The following is a 5,166-nucleotide window of genomic DNA, read 5'->3' as shown; positions in this document are numbered from 1 at the left end:
CATCTTTAGATTCAAAAACTGTGTTGATCTCAATGAAGTCATTAGATTCAATCACGTAAAATCTGTATGCTTTACTATGTTGTGCATACCCAATAAATATGCACTCAATTCCTCTTTCACCCAGTTTCTTTCTTTTCGGTTCTGGAACCCTCACAATAGCTCTACAACCCCAAACTTTTAAATAATTTAAATTGGGCTTTCTTCCCTTGAATAATTCATAAGGAGTTTTATCATTCTTTTTTGTTGGGATTCTATTTAGTAGATGGCAAGCTGTTAATAAAGCTTCGCCCCAAAATCCATAACTTAACCCAGAGTTAGAAAGCATAGCATTGACCATTTCCATTAATGTTCTATTTTTTCTTTCTGCAACTCCGTTTTGTTGTGGAGTATAAGGTGCAGAGGTTTCATGTATAATACCAATGGACTCAAAAAATGAAGGATCATAATATTCTCCTCCTCTGTCTGGTCTTAGGCATTTGACCATTTTCTCACATTTCACCTCAACTTCAAATTTGTAAATTCTAAATTTATCTAGCGCTTCGTTTTTGGAATGACAAAAGATAAACATAACTATATCTAGAAAAATCATCAATAAATGTAACAAAATATTTCTTTCCACCAATAGAAGAAGAAGCATGCAAGTCACAAACATCACTATGTACCAATTCAAGTAGACTAGAACACCTATCAATTTTAGGAAAAGACTTTCTAGTAATTTTAGTGAGCATGCAAGTATTATATTTTTCTAATTTATTATCAAAATTAGGAATTAACTCTAACTTAGCCATATCTTGTAATTTTCTATAATTAACATGTCCTAAACGATTATGCCATAAAGAAGAAGAGTCAATAATATAGGCTGAAATATTTATTTTATTAATAAGATTGAGTTTGAACATGCCCTCATACAAATATCCTTTTCCCACAAAGATTCCACCCTTCGACAAAATAAATTTGTCGGCCTCAAATACAAGTTTGAACCCAAATTTGTTAAGAAGACTTCCTGAAATAAGATTCTTCCTAACTTCGGATACATGATACACATCGGTGAGAGTGAGAGTTTTTCCTGATGTGAACTCGAGTTCCACCTTGCCCTTTCCTTTGATTTGTGCTGTTGAAGAATTGCCCATATAGAGAACGTTTCCATCCTCCAATGCATCATAAGTTTTGAATAAACTTTTATCCTTGCACACATGCCTTGTGGAACCCGAATCAATCCACCAAGCTCCGTCATCTTCGAGTATATTAGCCTCGGATATCATAGCCACAAAATTTCTTTTGGAATCCGGTGCACTTTCCTTTTTGAGTAACCGACATTCTTTCTTGTAGTGGCTTGGTTTACCACAATGAAAGCATGCACCTTTCTTTTTCGTATTTGTCATGTTGTGGTTGATCGGATGTTTGGCTCTCTTTCGATTTTCTTTTGTGAGTTGATAGGTTTTATTATACTCATCTTCCGTCACATACACTTTGGCACTCTGAGCATCTTGCTCCTTTTTGCTATCTTGCAAACGATATTCTTCTTCTATGCGAAGATGGTTAGCCAAATCTTTAAGAGTAATCTCTTCCTTTCTATGTTTAAGACTTTTCTTAAAGTCTTTCTATGATGGAGGAAGTTTATCGATTATAGAGGCCACAATTATAGATTCATCCATATTCATATTATGTTGAGTAAATTGATTGAGAATATGTTGAATTTCATGTAATTGATCTAGAACAGATCTACTATCAACCATTTTATAGTTATTAAATTTGCTAACAAGAAACTTCTTACTTGTGGCATCCTCGGATTTGTATTTTTCTTCAAGGCCTTCCCACAGTTCTTTAGTCGTTTTCACATTTTGATAGACATCGAAAAGCGCATCCGACATAGCATATAGAATGTTGCCTCGGCATATATTGTCATCTTCATCCCATTTTTGTCTTGTACGAGTTTGTGCAATAGGTTCATCATCGTTTTCTTCTGGTCTTGGAGTAGTGAGGACATAAGCAACTTTGAGAGTCGACAGAAGGAAAAATGATTTCTTCTGCTAACGCCTGAAGTTCATGCCATCAAATCTTTCTAGTCTCATAAAGTTTGTTGCCATCTCTTGTAGAGTAGCAGTCGACATTTTCGGATTTAAGCTGTCACGCCCCGGGTCCCTTTAGGTTAAAAACACTGCGGAAATTTTTTTTTTTTTTTGAAAACCTAACCCCAGGGAATGCCAGATCCGCCACAAATACATGGAATTCACTGTTCACACGGACAGAGTCTCCCCTATATTTGCACGGCGTCGCACAAGTACAAGAAGTAACCCAGGTACAACCACAACCAAATGAATATGTAAACGACTATGCAATCATTCATTCACCATTCACATTACAGTTTTACATTCAATGTTTAAACAGAAATCCATGAGAAAATTTTTTTGAAAACTGTTTCCTACACGAAAATCTTTATTCTTTAAAAACGCTACCACGAGGGGTAGAAAACCTTTTATTACATTCATGAAAATCCACATATTCAAATGTAATAAAAATACTGAACCAGGTAAACTATCTAAACTATGTCAATAGAATAGTAAGGCTAGGAACTAGACCAATAACCTGGGTCGGAAGCTCTATCGACCGCTACGTACATATCTCACGTCTCGTCTCAACCCTCACCGCCCGCGATACCTGAAAAATAGTGGGGGAGGTGAGAACATGTAAACATGTCTCCCCTCCCAGTGGGTACCGCAAGCCGATGAAGGCGAGGAGTACTCACCGGATCAGGAAGAGCTAAATAACAACAAGGGTCAGTGGAAATATAGTAGCAACAATAGTAAGGTAAAGAGCAGATATACCGAATACAGTAGCAATAAACTGAAAGAAAGTAAGAACTAGACTGAATAACGGCTACCGCTACTGTAACTGGAACCGAAAGCATACATGAATATCTACTATAGCAGCAAGACAACTATAAAGTAAGAACTGTAAGTATGCATGCAACGACTGCTACTATAGACATATGCGTCAACCGGTCAAGAAGTCCAAAAGTACCCAATCTGAAACCAATGCTCTCTTGGTCAGCACCGCAGACCTCAAGCCAGTGCCACTACTACTCTCCAGTGCATATAACCCCTCTAGGGCTCACGGGTTGTCACCATTCAACCACTTTTCCGGAAAAGAACACTCCTTGCGGTGGATCAGACCGCCAGTGTTCGTGAAATGCGACGAGTATCGGGCGATCAATGCAATATGCTCAATGATCAACCGTCGGCAACCAGCCGACAATCCTGCCCCCCAGGGCCCATCGACCGCATAGGTCGTCAACTGTAAAGAAGCACAAGAACCGACCACTCAGGTCAACTAGGATGGGACAACATCGACATCCTCTCAAACATATGCAAATACTGCTCAATGAACCACAAGGACTGACCACTCAGGTCAACTAGGATGGAACGACTCTACATCCTCTCAACTGTATGCAAGTACTGACTAATCAAATCAACTGGGATGGAACAACTCAACATCCTACCAAAAGTATGTAGATACTGATCATTAGGTCAACTACTGTATATAAGCAAGAATCGATCAACAAGTCATCTGAGTATATAATCTAGAACTACCGTCGGCCACTAGCCGACAATCCGACCCCTCAGGGTACACCGACCTCAAAGGTCATCAAACGACAGACATCAAGGAACCGACCGACTAGGTCACCGATCTCACAAGAAATCACGAAATCGCTCTACTCTAAACATGAAACAGGATATGCAGAATAGCTAAGTAGAGCAACAAGGAAATATGGTATCACATACAGATAGACTATACTCCTACGCATGATACTAAGCATGGAAACGTCTGAGTAGAGTATAATCAAACAACGTGGGTGTAATGTAAACAATAGAGGTGCGAAGCTCAACATATAACATATGCATGGATAATAACAAAAGAGCAAGGGTAAGAAACCATCACCAAGCGTGCACCACTGTACCAACGTCGGATCGAAGTACCCACCTGTAAGGATGTCGCGTCTATCTCCTGACTGCAAAAGAATGTCAACCGGACCTATAGAGGGTCCACCGGGTTAGTATCTAACCCACAACTAATAACCACAGTATCCACAACCAACAAACAAACCCACGGAGATCGGTTTTCCAGTACCGATTGTCATAACTCGCTGGAAGTTCCGAAAGTGTCTATTTCGACATCAGAACCCACAATCGCTCACCCGTCATCACCGAACCCCCACGGTGATGATGGTGACCAGCCAACAAGGCTTAGCGGCTACTTACAGAGCAACCAAACGACGTCGGAAGAAATCCGAACTGAAACCGCGTTCTTTCGGCGAATTTCGCCGCAAAACGCACCAAAATCGACTCCTCGATTTTCGCAAAGGCTAAGGGATCATGGACAATCAGTCTAGAGGTCACCACACACACACATGCACTGCCCACAGTAGCCACAAGGTGTACAAAAGCATAAAAGCTCCTCAAATTATATAAAATCCTATCATTTTATGTGATTTGAGCGATCAAGTGGCTCGTTCACGCAAACCGAGGACTTCCAANACTATAAAGATGTGTCTTTTCATATCATATTCTTTCACTAAAAGTCACATCCTTTCACTTTAAGAGTCATACCCTTTGATTAGAGTTGCATCCACTCACTAAGGGTTGCACCCATTCACTAAGAGTTGCATCCATTCACTAAGGATTGCATCCTTTCACGAAGAATCACATCCATTCACTAAAAACAATAAACAAAATATATTATTTTAAAATTTTCCTTACAATAGGATCGTGAAGCCAATATATAGTGTGCTTTCCATTCTTAAAGACAACGAAAAACAAGTTATTTATATTCTACTTGTGAGAGAGAAAGGAGCAAAAAAAAATATTTTTTTGGTGAAACTTTGAGCTCATTCACTTATACAAAGTTGGTGAAGCCACACAACGAGAATCGAGCCGTTGTATCCTAAAGCGGACAAGTTAGTATTCTGCTGTATCGGTTCAAAAACTTTACCAACCGCTGAGAACTTGAATATCCTTGAAAAGAGCAAGATTTTCGTGTTTAGGATTGATCTAACTCGTCGACACTTTTTATATTATTTTATAACTAACCTTTATTTTCGAATATTTACACCTATAGTATGAAAATGAGAATAGCTTATAAGTTATAAAAATCTAATATTTCTACTGC

The sequence above is a fragment of the Ananas comosus genome, linkage group 7, assembly GCF_001540865.1.
Source record: "Ananas comosus cultivar F153 linkage group 7, ASM154086v1, whole genome shotgun sequence".
Taxonomy (NCBI): domain Eukaryota; kingdom Viridiplantae; phylum Streptophyta; class Magnoliopsida; order Poales; family Bromeliaceae; genus Ananas; species Ananas comosus.
This window is presented reverse-complemented; position numbering follows the sequence as displayed.